The sequence below is a fragment of the Porites lutea genome, chromosome 5, assembly GCF_958299795.1.
Source record: "Porites lutea chromosome 5, jaPorLute2.1, whole genome shotgun sequence".
NCBI lineage: Eukaryota > Metazoa > Cnidaria > Anthozoa > Scleractinia > Poritidae > Porites > Porites lutea.
In genome coordinates this window covers 31,313,135-31,332,248 of record NC_133205.1, presented here as the reverse complement: position 1 = coordinate 31,332,248, position 19,114 = coordinate 31,313,135, and the positions used below count along the sequence as shown (strand labels likewise).

Here is a 19,114-nt window from a genome sequence, read left to right as displayed (position 1 = left end):
ATGGAAAAAAACTTATAACAAGTATACGAGAAAGCAACCAAAAAATTTGAACAGGACCCTTCCGACTCTAACCTAAAGACTCTAAATGAAGCAAAAGAAATTCTAGAAAGTTACTATGAGGAAAAAACGAGGGGTGTAATTATTCGCCCAAGGGCACGATGGCACGAGCATGGCGAGAGAAGTACAAAATATTTTCTAAATTTAGAAAAGCGTAATCACGTCAAAAAACATATAAGAAAACTGCTAATAAGTGGTTCCATTACATCTGATCCTTTTCGGATACTGAACGAACAAAAACGCTTTTACAATAGCTTGTACAAATCAAACGTAACAGATGAGGATAGGGAAAATGGAAACGAATTTTTAAATAATTTGAATATACCAAGATTATCAGAAGAACAAAAACAATCTTGTGAGGGAGAAATATTTGTTGAAGAAATTACAGCCATCCTTAACAGTTTTGAGAGTAACAAATCTCTTGGTAATGATGGAATACCAATAGAATGTTACAAAATTTGCTGGGAATTAATTAGTGATCCATTTATGGAGTGTGTGAGAGAGTGTTTCAACCACGGTGAAATGTCAAGCTCTCAGAGAAAAGTAATCATAACTCTTATACAAAAGCAACATAAAGATCGAACTCTCATTGAAAATTGGAGGCCAATCTGTCTTATTAACGTGGACGCAAAAATCATCTCAAAAGTGATTGCTTTAAGATTAAAGAAAGTTGTACCGAATATCATACATCATAGTCAAACAGGTTTTGTTGAAGATCGCTATATTGGTGAGACTATCCCATCAATTTTCGATAAAATGGAATTTACAGACAGTAAGAATATTCCAGGTATCTTGATTTTCATTGACTTTAAAAAGGCTTTCGACTCTTTAGAATGGCATTATCTTTTCAGTTGCCTCGAGGCTTTTAATTTTGGCCCCAATTTTATAAATTGTGTCAAAATGTTTTATACAAATATTCAAAGCTGTGTAATGAATAGTGGAATGGCATCAGACTATTTTATTTTGGAACGTGGTGTGAGGCAGGGTGATCCTATGTCCCCTTACCTCTTTATCTTAGCTGTTGAAAGCTTAGCAATCTCCATTCGTCAAAATGTTGATATCAAAGGAATTAAAATAGGAAATCACGAAGCCAAGCTATTGCAATATGCAGACGATACCACAGCAATCCTGTCTGATGAAATTTCTGCAAAAACGTTATTTCAAGAACTAGAAGTATTTAAGAACTTCAGTGGGTTGGAGATAAATAGCTCTAAAACAGAGGGAATGTGGATTGGTTCGCTTAAAAGAAAAGATGAAAAACCGTTTGGTATTAAATGGCCCAGTGAACCCATAAAAGCTTTAGGAACCTTTTTTTTACATATGACCAATCATTACTTTACGAAAAAAACTTTCAAGAGCAGGTTGACAGCATAAAGCAGCTGACAAATATATGGTCATCTAGAGGACTGTCCATTTATGGTAAAGTAACTACTTATTCCAAAACTAGTTTTTATATCTTCAGTTCTTTCACCTCCACGTAAAATCATCAAACATGTGAATAGTATGATTTTCTCCTTTTTATGAAATGGAAAGGATAAAGTAACGAGGCTCTCCTCAATAAACAGTTATGAAGATGGTGGCATAAAAATGACAGATATTGAAAGCTTGGTCAAAGCTGTACGACTAGCTTGGCTGAAACGTATTTTCAGCGATAACGAAAGTACGTGGAAATTTTACTTGTTTCATCTCCTACGTAATGTTGGTGGTCTTTTACTTTTTAAATGCAATTATGCAATGAACGATCTTTCAATTAACTCGGTTTTCTACAGAGAACTTTTAGAATGTTGGTTAGAATTTCGAAATCTCTTTTTAGCTAACAAAGAACGGCTCTGTATAATTTGGAATAACAAAGATATAAGAATAGATGGAAAACCAGTCTTTTATAAATCTTATTATGACTCAGGGATATCTATTATTAAAGATCTCTTGTTCAATCTCGACAATATAGAATCCTTTAATGCAATTAATAACATAGTTGAGAAAGCTAATTTTCTTACATGGATAGGTCTCAGGTACGCAATTTCTCCTATTCTGAAAACAACAGAGTACACTACCTTTACAGAAAATACTTATTTTACAAAGGGGGATGAGATTTTTGACATAGCGGAAAAGAAAACGAAAAACTACTACTCTTTAATAATATCAAATAAAGCACAATTTCCTAGTAATGCAAAGAATTTAAAACATGATTTTGGCTTATCTGACGAAGACTTAAAAATTGCTTACAACCTTCCCCACCTGACAGCACAGGAGCCTTACGTCAAATTCTTTCAATATAAAGTTTTAAATTCAATACTTTACACTAATGCAAAAAATCCAAAATTGGATATCTCCAGCATGACAAATGTACTCGTTGCAGGACTGAACAGGAAACATTATGTCACTTTCTCTTTTACTGTCAGCACTCAAATATGTTGTGGAAAAATGTTGAACAGTATTATTTAACAACAACAAAGGAATTTCACGGGTTGTGTTTACGAGAGGTTATAACTGGAATAACGATGTCAAAATGCCCCTTGTTAAATTATCTTGTTAAATTATCTCACTGCACATCTCGAGGGAATTTGCATCGGTTCTCTCTCCATCTATATGTGCGATTAAAATCAATAAGTCCTTCGCGCTTGGCCATTTGCCTAGCAAGTGGAAACACGCTGACATAACATGCACCTTTGTTCAAAAAAGGCATTAAAAACTGCAGAAAAAATATACCGTCAGAGATCACTAACATCAATCATATGTAAACTATCAGAACTAATAGTTAAACGAAGAATTATGGATTTGGGGGGCGAAGCCAAAGTATTCAATTCGAATCAATTTGCGTACATGAAAGATCGTTCGACGGTTACACGTCACAGCTGTTATCCTGTTTTAACGACTGGGCAAAATCTCGTAACAAGAGAAATCCAATGGACCTAATTCTCTTGGACATCTCCAAATTAAAGCATTCGACAGTGTGTTCCACACAGACGTCTGCTTCATAAGCTAGAAAGATACGGTATTGATGGTCCTCTTTTCAAATTTGTGACAGATCGATCGCAACGCGTTGTTTTGCACGGCAGTTATTTCTCATGGACTTAGGTAAAATCAGGCGTACCTCAGGGAACAATTTTAGGGCCCATCTTGTTCAAAATGTACGTTATATAAATGTACGATACATCCAGTGGAGTTTCCTCCTCTGTGAAATTGTATGCAGACGACACTAAACTCTATAGAGAGATAGAGAACATGCCTGATGATACATATGCCTTACAATCTGACTTATTTCGACTTACCGAATGGTGCTAAACCTGGCAGCTGAAGTTTAACACCGATAAATGTGAAACAATGAGAATAACTCACAAACAAGATATGTCGAAAGAGAGCTATACACTAAATCCAAATGATGAAATTCTAAAGAGCGTGAAAAATATCAAAGATCTTGGTATTACAGTATCGTACGATCTCTCATGGAGCAACTATATTCACGAAATCGTCAATTAAGGTGATTCCCTAGTTTTGCACTGCGCATCTCTTACTGCGCATAACAAGATGGCCGCCGTAAAAAACAGCACGTGAGGTTATATTATTAAAATGAAGTTGACTGAAGAGAAACGCTATTGGAATTTTTGCTCGCTGTTGTTTCTTGCCAAGGTGAGACTCAATGTGCTGGGAATGTGCATAACGTAAGCAGTACGTGTGTTGCTGAGTTCGACCTCCTCTCGGAGAACTTCGATAGTGGATGTTTAATTAAGGTGATTCCATAGTAAAAGAACCTAACATAGATTTTAGCTAAAACTTGGTACACTGATGTAACAAGTCAAGAAGATGATAAAAAAGTAATAAAAAGTGGGGGTCACCGTGCTCGTTTTGACGTCACAATGCTGACAAATACGGCTATTTAGGACCCTTTTACCAAAACCGCGGGCAGCGCAAAACTAGACAAAAAGGAGAGATTTTTTCAATGATGCATGTGACATCACACAGAATTTGACTTTAATGTAATGTTTATCCACTTACGTACCAGAAAAATGCCTTTTAATGCCCTTGTTTTTACTTTACGCTCCAAAGTAGAATTAAATTGGACGCGCGCTTTTCGACCCGTGATGCCTCAATCCGTACAATTTAGTAAAATTACCAAAAAACTGAACATAGATTTGTGCCAATTTTTTTCTCATCGAAAGGAAGCACTGTCCTTATTAAAATCATGAAATAAAAAATTGGGGTCACCGTACTCGTTTTTGCGGTAGAGCTGCAGAAAGTGCGCACCAAACGCATTTTCTCCGATTTTTGAGAGAGGACTGGGGCGAGTTTCAAAATAGAATGTATGTGAAAGGGGGAAGAAAGTATTAATAAATCCATTTTTACAGAATTTACATCGAGATATCACATCTAGGACACACTGTGATAAAGAAAGTGTTTAAATGAAAATCAAAGTGAGTAAGCACAAGTTAAACATCCACTATCGAGGTTCTCTGAGAGGAGGTCGAACTCAGCAACACGCGTACTGCTTACGTTATGCACATTCCCAACACATTGAGTCTCACCTCGGCAAGAAACAACAGAAAGCAAAAATTCCAATAGCGTTTCTCTTCAGTCAACTTCATTTTAATAATATTACTTCACATGCTCTTTTTTACGGCGGCCATCTTGTTATGCGCAGTAAGAGATGCGCAGTGCAAAACTAGGGAATCACCTTAACTTGTGCTTACTCACTTTGATTTTCATTTAAACACTTTCTTTATCATATTGTGTCCTAAATGTGATATCTCGATGTAAATTCTGTAAAAACGGATTTTTTAATGCTTTCTTCCCCCTTTCACATACATTTTATTTTGAAACTCGCCCCAGTCCTCTCTCAAAAATCGGAGAAAATGCGTTTGGTGCGCACTTTCTGCAGCTCTACCGCAAAAACGAGTACGGTGACCCCCATTTTTTATTTCATGATTTTAATAAGGACAGTGCTTCCTTTCGATGCGAAAAAAATTGGCACAAATCTATGTTCAGTTTTTTGGCAATTTTACTAAATTGTACGGATTGAGCCATCACGGTTCAAAAAGCGCGCGTCCAATTTAATTCTACTTTGGAGCGTAAAGTAAAAACAAGGGCATTAAAAGGCATTTTTCTGGTACGTAAGAGGATAAACAATACATTAAAGTCAAATTCTGTGTGATGCCACATGCATCATCGAAAAAATCTTTCCTTTTAGTCTAGTTTTTGGCTGCCCGCGGTTTTTGTAAAAGGGTCCTAAATAGCCGTATTTGTCAGCATTGTGACGTCAAAACGAGCACGGTGACCCCTACTTTTTATTACTTTTTTTATCATTTTCTTGACTTGTTACATCAGTGTCCCAAGTTTTAGTTACAATCTATGTTAGGTTCTTTTACTATGGAATCACCTTAAGTTAACAAGGTCCTTGGGGTCTTAAACGCGTGCTTAATGGGTCTAATATAAAACTGCAACAAAATTTTCTTTACTATACAAGCCTCTAAGCCTTGGAGTATGCTTCTCCAGTGTGGTGCCCTTTCCTAGTCAAGGACATAGTTTTGCTGGAAAAAGTTCAAAAGCGGAGTGTCGAGACTGGCCCTCGGCCAAAAGAGGGGTGAAATGCAGTATGGGGAACGTTGCGCCATTTTAAAATGGACTCCATTGGAAAAAAGAATATTGTATTTTTTTCTGATCGAGTGCTATAAATTAGTATTTTCTTTAAATAATCTCAAATTTCAAGAATTCTTCGATTTAGCTTCAAGAAGAACAACCACAGTTATAAGTTAAAAGTTAAAGCATCTTGTTCTAACTGTTACAAAATATTAATTTTTTGTTAGAATTGTGAATGAATGGAACGATTTACCTGAGTGGGTTGTCGGGTCAGGAAATCTTGCATATTTTAAGAATTCTTTGGGATCATTTTTAAATATCTCGTAGCATTTTCTCTTTTATTCAATGTTATTTATGACAAATTCCCGTAAACAGGCTTCAGTCTCTAAACGTTTTGGTTCTCTTAGCCCTGGGTATCGCTCTGTGACGGTTTCACAAGACGAGGATGATGAAGAACGGTAAGCAGTGTTTCTTAGCTTAGGCCCGGTTCAGACGCCGATCTTTTCATGAGCCGAACCCAATACATTGAATTAAGCACACGAAAAGTTCGATGTCTGAATTGATTAGGAACGCTTATTTCAATTTGGAACGGCACAGCCGTTCTTCACGCCTAGCCCAGCCGGTAATTTCGACTGTAGAACGACTTTGGAACGGCTTTGATTCAGATGCCGAACTTTTCAGATACCGAACCTAATGCATAAATTATAAAAACGTATTTTGCAAACAGTTTGACCAAAATGAGCACTTTTCTCCTTTTGAATTTAGTTCGGTTGGAATTAAGATCGGCGTCCGAATCAATTCAGGCGGTCTAAATAGTTTGGTTCGGCCTTAATTCGAATTAGGTTCGGCCCAAGAAAAGATCGGCATCTGAACCGGGCCTGAGGCTGCCTCATTCTTATCCAGCCAGCTTAAAACATAATAACGTAGTTACGTTAGTAACGAATGTGAATGTAACTTTTTAATATTTTTATGTACTAGTCTTTTATTTATTTATTAGCCACACAATAACAGAAATACAAAAAAATATAACTGATAAGATATAAGGTGAAAGAGGGAAGTGGCGAGGAGACCTAACAGAGACTATAGTCAAACCTGGAAAAGATTTAAGATCGAGAGTTGATGACACCTTGCTGAAAAGTGAATTAAAAAACTTGGGTACGTTAAAAAAAATCGTGATGCTGAAATTCTTAGTGTTTGTTCTGTAGACTTGTATTGTTAGAGTGGAACTGATTACTTTCGGAGAATTTGTTATAAAAACTTGGAAGCAAGAGTGAATTTTTGCAAGAATACATAAATTGGCCTGGTTGAGGCAAATGGATATCATTAAATTTTAGTATACCAGATGGGGTCTGTATCAGCATAGAAATGTAATTTATTAATGATTCTGATAATGCGCTTTTGCAGAATTACACGACAGCGGAGATTAGTTTTAGACGTTGAAGCCCAAACCATATCATGTTGCAGTGGGGAAAATAAGCGGGATAAATTAAGGAATAGTACAGTGGTAGATAGAAGCTACCTTTAAGTATTAAACCGATTGACTTCGCAGCCTTGTTTGCAACATATGATATTTCCGACTTCAATTAAAGTTTTCATCCAAAATTACTCCCAGAAAATTTGTCTCATTTACTCGGACGATATGTTGATTTCAATACTAATAAAATGGTATACTGGTGAAATTAGTGAATAATTTCACATGCGTTTTGTCCAAATCCCAATAATTTCCCTCGCCTGAAGGCTCGGGAAATTATTAGGATTTGGCCAAAACGCGCGTGAAATTATTCCCTAATTTCACTCGTCACCATTTGATTACACATACTTATTTGAAAATCGCAATTCGTACGCTTTTAACTTGGTTTGAAGTTTCACATGACGTCACCAAAATTCAAAACTAAATAATCATCGATTCTCCTGAGTTTTACTTTCATGAAGTGTTAGAGCAGCTAAAAACTTATATTTTTACAAATGTTCACTTTTGAAAGGGTTGTTCGTTTTGTGATAGAGTACGCTTGAATTTATAACCTTTTGTGTGACACAGCATTTAGGTGACGGCCGAGAGAGTTGTCATCTAAAATAAAAAGGTGAATAATTTTGGGGGAACAGTTCTTGTATTAGAAAAAGCATTAATTTAATGTTTATGAGTTCCTCGAGGGATGAATTCACGCTACTCGTTAACAGATGTTTCTTTTGGTTTTCTGCAGCCATGTTGGTACTCCTCAGAAGGTCACCAACATGGCCTCTCCATTCAAAGCTCTATAAATTTAGGTAAAACATTTCTCCGAATACCTTGCATATGAAAAATTGCACTGACCTGAATCTTGGCGAGGGTCTTTGTATATTTACCTTCTTTTATTTCCCTGAACCTGGGTTTTATCTATTGAACGGATTTGCTTTTTATTTTCGATGGGTTGACAATGAAATCCAGCAATAGATCTAGATAAACAGCCCCCAAGTCTATTTCAGAACGCGTCTTATGTAAGACGTGTCTTATTTTTCCTCATATAAATAGCCCTTTTAAAAATTTTTGCCAACATACTGAATCACCTGTGTGAGACTGTCTAAATCTGTAGTTTGCTGGTCGGAATGAATGGAACGACACTACGTTCATATGAGTTTGTATTCATTGTTGAGAGATGACGTCTTCCTTTCTTGCCTTTTCATTCCTCTGACTTGATTTTGGAAAGGTCAAGAACAACTGAATTTCAAATTTGTTCCAAAAGAGTAACATTTCACATTATACCGGGTAGCTTTTGCGCCAGCACGACTATCATACCGGATAGCACTTCTGTTCACACACAAGAACGGTGTTTTTGGCGTGAAAGTGAGAGTGAAAGTGCGCTGCGCCGATCTCGAAAGTGGAGAGTCACATATCGCATATAGGTTCTTTGCCTCACTTTGGTGCAGTGTGAACTGCTATTCGGACCGTAGCCGAAGTGGATGACTAGAAAAGGTGACCGGAACCCACTGAGATGGAAGTAAATATTCAGGAGTGAGGACTGGAATTTAGTTCACCAAACCCTTTCGATCGACCGCTCCGTACGTGGATGTGTCTGAACGTCTTGTTTCCAGTTCTGTGCCGTTTCTGTTCATCCTATACAGGACAGGTTTACTTGTCAGCACGAAAAGCTGTCCGGTATTTTGTGAACATAGTCTTACACCATTTGCATGGGTAAAAAAAAAACAAACTTTGCAGATGTTTTGCCTGGTCCCTGTACGACGTTTTCTCAGTCCCTCTGGGCCAATTCACTCCGGTGACGCTTTGGCAGCGCGAGGGACTAGGCAAGCAGATGCCTATTTCCCTTTTGCAAACGGTCGGATACGAAAAGTTCAAGGTTCGACCTTGGATTGCGAGCTTCTTTCTTTCTAATAGAAACACTCTCAATAAAAGGTCAAAAATTTGCTAAGTGTCTTAAAAATGGCAGCGACCGTTTACGAAAAGGAAATTTGCTTCGCCGTTGAGAGAAGGTCAAAACAAGTAAACCTGAAAAGTGTTGATGGAAGCTTGAAGAAGAGAACAAGGAAAAATATGTTTACTTTTAAGACATTTTGGTGTCTTTAAAATTAATAGTAATTCTATTGTATTATTTTTGAGGTAACATTCCATTTCCACAGGGTGCTTGTAGAACACAACGTTAGTGAAAAGACACGCAAAGCAAAACTAACTTCCTGGTATCTAAGAAATCGTAAGTGGATATCCATTCTTCTAACAATGACATAATAACTGTAAACCCATTTTTAACCGGGATGTTTTTGGTTTTTTAAAAAAATAAAACAAAAAAACACTTGTTGCAAGTGATGACTAAATCTTTGCCTTTCCAGGCAAGAACCAAAGGTCTTCATGTCTTACGCCTGCGTAAACAGTCGACATTACGCGACACCACCACTGGTTTCCCCTCGAAATGACGTCTGAAATTATCCAGATCTGGGTAATGCTCCTGATTGGTCATACCGCACTTGAAAATTGCTCCAGCCAATCTGAAACACTACCTTGGTGGGTAGTGACACCTCATCAGGATGGAATTTCTGCGCTCGTTCCTACGACGTCTTTTCGCAGGGAAACCAGTGACTGCGCCGCGAAATGTCAGCTGTTTTCTCAGGCCATCATGGCTCATGCAAATGATTTGTCCTTGCTGGTATAGTATCTGTAGGTTATTATAAGGAAATAACTTTACACTTAAAGTGAGGAAAATATACGACTCATTATAAGTCTTGATAAGTTTAAGAACCATTATGTTTGTTTTTTATGATCAGACCTAACTCCATTTACAATTTTCTCATGCAAATACCTGCAGTTTTTGAAAATTTTATGGGAAATCTCGTGACTAAAGGGTTTATAAACCTCCTGCTAGGTGCAATACGGAATTTAATCGTCTTTTTGCTGAAGATTTGCTCATGTATACTGTACGTTGTTCGAAGTGTTAAAGACACAGATCCACACTCAGCTGGCGGGTAAGTACACTCATTTGAGCTAAAAGGTTCCATATACAGACCCCAAACTGCAGTCTGGCAGCCTTTAATCCATTAAGCCCTATATGGTTAGCCTCCTGTTAGTGCGGGTTGCATTATTTTTAGGGTAATCAGAAGGTGCGGACCACGTGTGGATGCCACAGTTTAATAAGTTTAATAGGTATGGGTGTAGTTCTTTTTTTTTTGATAGCTTGGGCCTTTAATTTTAATGGATATTACAAAGTTTATTTGTCTCTATTCTTCGAAGTTCACAATTCTGTTATTAAAGAGATCATCTTCGTATGACAAAGCTCCGATATTCGTGCACAAAGTTTATGTGGCTAAAGTAGCCCTTTTCCCCGCAAAAATATCATCCATCTTCCCCTATTTGCACCGCCCCAACTCCCCCCCTCCTCCCCTTCCTCTGAATAATGACCGGTCCCCAAGATGGAGGCGATAAATCAATACACGTTTCAGCGACATGGTATCATAATGAATGTAAGTCAACTAAAGTGTTCTTTCAACAGTTATGGGTGCCCCGAAAAGACAACAGATTATTTTGACTGGGAGTGCCCTATTTTTGTGGAAAATACAACCTAGTAAGTTACTTGTTCTACAAGTTTAGAAATCAGCCCTAATTTTCCTTCCTTTTTAGTGCTTATAAGAATTGGCTAAATTTTTTTATAGAAAGTTGTTCTTACATTTCTTACACATATCAATAGGAGAAGATATTCATGTTCTGCAGACGGTTTCTCTTTCTTAGCTCTTTCTTTATCTCAGTACAGTCCGTACATTTTACAATTACCAATGCATTTCACTATTAAGCTTTCAAATTCTAACAGTATACTGGACGTGTGTAAATGGCCTTGTTAGTTACACGGGACCATTCGTAACGACGATTTTTAGTGTATTACAGCGTTGCAATGTTGGAATAATGTTGCAACCATTCAAATCAATGTCGTAACAATGTTACAACACTGTGTTGCGCTAATTATCGTCGTTACGAATCATCCCGTGTAACATCAGCTCAAGAGTCTCTCTGTAGGAGGACGTCTCTGACGTACAAATTTCTGTTTATTATTACGCAACTACTTTACATTTGAACCAGCAAATGAAAACGTTTCTTAATTTTCCAATCATTCAATCAAAAAGCAAGACCTTCATCGACCTTAAAATAACTAGGAAACCTGTCCGAATGGTTAGTCCACCTGAAAATAAAACATGACCATATTTGATGAGATTTCCACCATTTTATTCATGAGATAATGACGTCATCGGCGTTAATATATTCCTGCCCTCCTTATACCACTGCTTATTTTAAATACAAATTGTTTTCTTATTTACAGTTATACGTGGTCTTTGTTCTGGGTTCATAGACCTTATTCATTATGGATTTGTCAGGTTAAACAACTATTCTTGATAGTTAATTCTTTGTACCTGTGAATTATTTGCTATGAATGATGTAATTATAATATTCGTCCAATCGAGGTTAATTGGTGTAGAACCCAGGAGCCGTGTTAGCCGAAAATGTAGCTATATAGGTAATTGTCAATCACTGCAGAGAGTATTTTTTTCAAGTGGTTTAGCTGAAGAAAGCTCAATGCAAATCTGAGAGGTTTGCTCTATTAAACTTAGGTAACCGCCAAGTTGCTGAAACTCATCTCGACCGACGTTATGTCACTTAAACTCAGAATTGCTTAATAACATAGCCGCAAAGCCGTCTATAAAGCGCTTTTAAATGTGTATTTGTCATTCATTAAGCCTGAGAAAAGGACTAAGCGAGAAATTACTTGACAGCATGGCATAGCAGTGTTGGTCAACAGCCCCGGGAAACATAACTTCGGGCGTTAATACGGCCACCACAAAGAAGCCAGTCAATGGACCTGAAGAGTATAGAAACAGTCAATTGTAAAGAGAATTCAGTACTAACAAGACTTAAGTGGGTTTCCAAAAATTCTAGTACATTGATAGAGGATTGATGATTTCTCATAAGTTTATATCTGAACATGGATGTAGCTTACATAAGTCCATTAAATGATACAAAGGACTGTGTTTTTCTTTTTTTCAGACAGTTATTGCAGTTTGCAGCATGGTGGATGCCGTCCTACTTTGTTTCTGCACTTATACGGTAATCCGTGATCTGTTTTAAGTCATTATACAATACTCAGTCTTGTTCTGCAAGGCAAAACCATGCCTTTTGTGAAGCGACTGGAGCTAACTTGTATGAACCAACTGCAACTTATACTTGTGTCTGTCTTACTGCCCTGATGCAGGCTTCATAGCCTGTGTGCATGCTCGTGTGCAAGTTCAAGAAAAATTTAGCCAGGAACCGCCTGTGCAAACCCGCGCAACTTTTGAACGCCCCATTCTGTTGAAGCCGGCACGCTCTGGCGGCTCCGTCGCCACAATTTTCCCCGAACTCGCACAAGTCAAGCTGTTCGCCGGCTACTGGCTTCAGTATCACATTTATTATTATTACAATTATTATTATTATTATTATTATTATTATTATTATTATTATTATTATTATCACCAAAATATTATTATTACTATTATTATTATTTTCTTTCAGAATATTAATAAGTCAGTAATAATAAGTATGGGGTTACATTACTCAGTTCGTCACTCTTCTTCGGACTGTTCTCCTTCTTATATATGTCATGTAATGGCGTGAGCTTGTAATAGTGGAATGTAAATTGGTCATACGTTTATTACCCTACTGCAGTTTTTTTTCTTTTGTGTATAGGTTTTTACAAGATTTCAATAAAATTGTTGATTATTATTAAAATTGCAATGATGTAATCCTGCATACCTGTTTTTCATTCCAGGGTGGTTTAGTTCTGCTCCACATTTTATTGGATAATCGTCTCCTTTCAGAGTTTGGTCTAGGATTTATTTTCCTTGTGTCTGTAAGTAAAAGGGACCTGAAAGTAATATTTGTATCAATTCTAGTAATAGTTTGAGTCCAACCAAGAGACTATAAAGGGGACAGAGAGGGCATCCCCCATATACACCCTATTCCATAGGTAATTCGTCTCGAGTTATTTTTAACACCACAGATCTCAAGGGGGATTAGACAACAGCCAATCACATAGCGCGAATGTGTTCCGCGTGGATGACCCACGCTGAGAGCCACGCGTCCTTCACGAAATGACGCAGAACAAAATGGGGGAAGACTCGGAGAGCGATTTTGCTATTCCTTTTGTCGACGAAAACGACTACAGTGAGATTTCTGCGAAAGCTGTGTCAGCGAAACCGAAATTAAAAAAGAATCGCCCTTCCTCTCTTGTATAGAGGTAACAGTAGAGCAGGGAAATCCTTAACACACTGAATATTCTCTCAGGATCATTTATAATTTACAGTTTGAAGAGAGCAAGTTCTGGTTTGATGTTTTTTTTTTCAGTCTTTATAGCTTACTTTGTCAATTGTAGGCGAACCCTCCTAAAGCTGAATTTCAAGGGACCATATTCAAGCTCAGAAAGAGAAATAAAATTTCGTCGTTGCTCATTTACGTCCTCCATAAAACGCGAAATTAGGCATTTTCACGTCGTAGTCGTGCAAAAACGGGAAAGAAATGAACAAAAAAGTGTGTTGCACGTGCGAAGTTGTTGTTTTGCTAATTAAACCTATTGTTTTTTTGACGTTCTAGTTGTCGTCCGCGTCATTGGATCTTAAACTCCCTAAATTGTACAAACGACCGGTTTCAATAGACCGGCGAAATTTCTCATTTTATTAAAGCACTGAGGTTACGACAACTTCGAGTTAAACTGATTTCACGGGTTGTCAAAGAGTCCAGCGATTCCTTTTACCCAGGTGAGCGCCGACTCATTTCGCTTCAATATTCAGGAATGCTCTCGATCTTTTTACGCTTTCATTGCCTCTCGCCCGACATGTTTTGCACGGCGTTTGGTCATGCGAAACCTCCACGAAACATCCACGCCTCGCGCGAGGTAACTTTATCCCGATTCTAAAAATAACTCGAGACGAATTACCTATGGAATAGGGTGTATATGGCGGATGCCCTCTCTGTCCCCTTTATAGTCTCTTGGCCCAACTTATTAAAGTTTTGTGCGTAAAAAACCTCTTACATGTCAATGCTTTTTATTACCAGCTTTTCTGGACACAGGCCTGCCCAGAGGGAATGTGCACGAACGGGACTCAGGTCCCATGCGAGGTGCCATCCCTACCCAATCCCACAACCCGTCAAGGTTTGCCATACCACCGGGGTCTACGACCCCTAATCTTTTCCAATAGTGATGTGGGTTCTTTTACGTCCCGCAAGAACAAATCAGTGAAAGTGTTGTGAGACGGGACCTACGGTTTTTCGTCCTTATCCGAGAAGACTAGAAAGTCTAACCATTTGAAGATGTCATTACAAATTAAAGGCAGCACTTTCTTCTCAGTTATTTAAAGACCATGAGTGTTGGTCCGGCCGGGGTTTGAACCCGCGACCTCCCGCTCGGCAGACCGGCGCTCTCCCAACTGAGCTAACCAGGCGGTTACGGTACGAGCATGTAGTGTTGTCGACGAACCAGCAAGTAAAGTAGTGCTATTATTTATGTGATTTTCTCTCGGTAGATCTGAGTCTAAGCTAATCTTGATGGATTTATAACTTGGTTCCCGTATAATTTCTTGATACTTAATGTTACCGAAACTAAAATCATGAATACCAATAGGTACCCGCGAAAGAATTTGCTCAGCTGAAAGTTTCTCTGTCGCCGCAGAAGATGATATTGTTTGTTCTGGTAATTTTTGTTATTCGCGTCCAGTGGCGAGATTTTTGTTCTATATCCAACATGGATCACTTTCCGACCACAAGCTTGCCATACTGGTCACAAACTTATTGTTCTAACGACAGAATATGGCCATCATTGGAGAAATGCCTCCAAGCAATCTGTAATCAGGGTCAAACTCAACCAATACTTGGCCAAAAATAAAGCCAAATCTGGCAGGGTGAGCCCGGATAACCCTACGGACACTCTGTACAATAAAGATCATTGGTGGAAGTGCTCAGAAAACACAATGTGACAGTTTTTTCTGATGAAATTTATGGTAACTTGAATTTCTCGGAAAACCACTGCTCTCCCGCCAAATTTTATCCTGGATGCACAAAACTGACTTCAGGGCTGTTAAGATGGGCTGGCGCTGGAGGGTGGCATTTAGGCTATCACATCTACCCAACGGCATTAAGACTGACCGGCCGTATCTGCAAGCACGCCCTAACTTCCTTATATCTTTTCTCGTCACAAGTACATCAACGGTATGGAACCTATAATGCAGAGCAAATTTAGGCATGCTTACTAAATCCACACTTACTTGACCAGATAACGGGATCATTTGCAGCTACCCCTTCCAAATACCAGGGCAGTTTTGGGATCAATGGTGCACGCGTTTCGAAAGGCACTTCAAGCGCCAGTGTGGCAATTCTGTTTAACTGTTGAAGTCTTTGTGTTTAATATAATTAATGCTATTTTCTGTATTGATTTTCTTTTTATTGTTTATTTATTATTTACATGGCTCTGTTAAAGAAACTTTTTTAATGCTTAATATGATGCCCCTATATTAAGAAATTAATCCATAATAAAAATTAATTATATGCATTAATTGTTGCAATGATATTTTAAAACTTTCTTGCAGATGTTTTATCGTAGGTTTCGCAATTTTTACGTTCCTTTGTTTTTAAATTGTTGGCTTGCTTTGATTGCATTACAGGACGCACTAGTGAGTGTAAATCAATATGTATACGCTTTAAAAAATGAGTTGCCTTGTATAAATTAAATTTATTAGATGTTGTACAAGATGGAGTGTGCACTTCAGTGGATTTGGCAAAGGTGTCTCTCGATACCGGAATCAAAATATCTTGGTTTCTTCTGATGTTTTACCGAAAGATCTATTCGTGGAGAAACTCAAAGAATTCTCTGATTTCACTAGAAAGACATTTGCTATAAAACTGCGTTGTATCTGCAAGGAAAAATGCATTAGTACCTTCCCCGTTCTCGTTACCCTTTTCGCTGTTTTGTTGCGGAATTAAGAGGTCTTCTTGCAGTTATGAGGAAAGGGCTTTTTCCACTTGATTAATTTCCTAAGCGCGAGATAAAGATCCTCAAACTGCGGTTCGAAAGGTCGCAAAGATTATAGCAGTAACCATGTCTCAAAATTTCATTCCATACTTTCTTGGTAAAATCTCCCCGAGGGGATCGGTTGTCAACAACAACAACAATACCTTTATTCGCCCTGTACTTAATTACATACATTAAAGGGAGAAAAATATCTATATATTTATTTGTACTTATTAAGGCCTGGAGCTGAAATAATCCTAAGATTTTCTAGCCAGTTCTCCAGAATTTAACATTTTAGAGAATTGAGATAGAATTTATTTCCAAAGAAGCAGTTTTAAAATACAGTGTATTAAGAAAGAAAGAGTACATGCTTAAGTTATGTTAACTATGTTGTTCTGACAGCAAATAAGGTTTCAAATGTTTTTGGAATTGGTATGTGTTTCGTTCTTTAAGAGTTAAGGGAATTCTGTCCCAGACGGTACATGCAGCATATCCGATTGTTTGTTTCCCCGTATTAGTTATTACTTTTTTTACGTAAAGATTCTGTTTCGATGCATATCTGGTATTGTATTTGTAGACATTACTGGCATATTGAAAATAGTTTGAGAACAGCTTTGGCAGGAGGCCTTTATGCCAGAGGTACCTGAATTTTAGAATCTGAAATCGATGAACATTATGTACCGTAAGAACGTCTAATAAATTTAGGGGGTTGTAGATGCCAGATCGCGAGTTTTCCGAACACCTTTGCTATCTCAAGGTTAAAAAAAACATTCGAAAATTACTCTCAATTCATCTCTTTCTTCTCCTTGCCCTACTTCCAACATTTCATTCTCTCCTACCCGCCTACGTTTTGGCCCCGAATTCACCCTCTTCCGTGCTAGTTTTTGGCTATTCCTCTCTTCCCTATTTTGTTCGTCTCCGTTGGTCAACAGCAGTACCATTCCGGACTGCATTCAACCGGACGATCATGCTCCACCTCTTTATGTTCATAATCATTGTACATTATCACTCTGATTTAAATTCAATTCGCAGAATGATCTTCTCAGATTTGTCCTTCGTTCGAAGACGGTCTTAGCACAGAAGATTCTTATTGTCTCTGGAACTATCTGTTGTGTCGTTTTTACTGGGTAAGACAAAAGTCGAAAAGATAAGGATTTGTGGGAACTATGTTTCTATATTTCCAGGACGTGGTGAATGCTTGAGAGCGATTAGAACGTTAAAAGAGACAACGGAAGAGATCGTCATCCGGGTTTTAAATCCAGTAGCCCATGTTTCCTATGCTGGTAGCTTAAAGATGCGACATTTCAAAAAACTGTACTAGTATTGAATACTACGGGGCATTTGAATCAACTTTTTAGTACTTCAGTCAATCATCGATAAATTCTTTTCGTGCACATGGATTGGGGTAATCCAGAAAGATTTCTTTAAATTTCTTATAACTGTCTATTGTGTCCTGTCTTCACAGAATATGTGGTATTCATCACCTCCAGAGAGCAGCTGCTGAACCGTGGGATTTTTTGGACTGTGTTTGGTATGTGGTGGTTTCATTTGGGGATGTTAGACCAGATTATTTCCTTGCACAGGTGTATGCTGTAGGCATCGTTGTCTTTGCCATTTTTCTACTGCCTTTTAAGGTAAGTTTTGGTGATCAACATCAGGTTTAGTTGAACCTCTATCGGCGTTTCACAGCAGACAGTCAATACATCTTCTTTTGTATTTACTACTCCATAATGGCATCTCTCCAAAACAGCAACGGCATGAGTAAAGTACGTTCCTTTTTTGAATGTCTCGTGTCAACTGGAAGTGAATCCTTTTTCCTTTTCATATGCTTTGACGCTACAAAATTTTTATTGCCAAGTTCCTCTACCCTTTTAAAGACGACGACTGTCCAAGAATCCAAGAATGCTTAATCTCCACTTCTCTTTGATGAGCGTCGCTCAAAAACATTTTTGCTTAAGCTCCTTACTGACCTCCATACAATGGCCATATAAAAAAAATGACATATAATTACAAACTGATTTTATGACTCAGTTTGTTTTGTTAACCGTTTTGTTTTAAACATTTATTGTACGGTTTCTATTTCATCGATATACAGTATTTCATTGTGTGAATACTAAATATGCCCTGGCCAATACATTTATTCGCTGTACGAATTAAGGCAAGGCAATTTGAAAAAATGTCCCGGCTTACTTTCGCAAAAAAAAGATGGCGCGTTACACCCGTACCCCCGTAACGGTCACCTCTCTATTATACCCACCTCCTTTTACCTCATAAGAGGCCGTCATAGAGAGGTTTATCAGTGACGTTTGTTCTCTATCGCCGTCCTTTTATCATAAACTACTAAGAGAGGATAAAGGGGACAGAGAAGGCATCCCCCATACACACCATATTCCATAGGTAATTCGTATCGAGTTATTTTTAGAATCGGGATAAAGTTACCTCTCGCGCTACGTAGATGTTTCGTGGAGGTTTCGCATGACTAAACGCCGTGCAAAACATGTCGGGCGAAGGGCAATGAAAGCGTAAAGAGATCGAGTGCATTCCTGAATATTGAAGCGAAATGAGTCGGCGCTCACCTGGGAAAAGGGAATCGTTGGACTCTTTGACAACCCGTGAAATCAGTTTAACTCGAAGTTGTCGTAACCTCAGTGCATTAATAAAATGAGAAATTTCGCCGGTCTATTGAAACCGGTCGTTTGTACAAGAAAGCAAGTAGGACGCCAAGTGTTATTTTTGTTGAATAATAAAAGAGTAATAAAAGATTAAATATTAAACCAGAAATTTGTCTCTTCAAACTGTAAATTATAAATGATCCTGAGAGAATATTCAGTGTGTTAAGTATTTCCCTGCTGTATTTTTAGCTCTATACAAGAGAGGAAGGGCGATTCTTTTTTAATTTCGGTTTCGCTGACACAGCTTTAGCAGAAATCTCTCTATAGTCGTTTTCGTCGACAAAACGAATAGCAATATCGCTCTCC

At 38.0% G+C, this 19,114-nt stretch overlaps 1 pseudogene; it reads left to right on the top strand.

The window, feature by feature from the left end:
* Positions 1 to 19,114, top strand: part of LOC140936662 (potassium channel subfamily T member 2-like) — a 59,920-nt pseudogene that overhangs the window by 1,485 nt on the left and 39,321 nt on the right.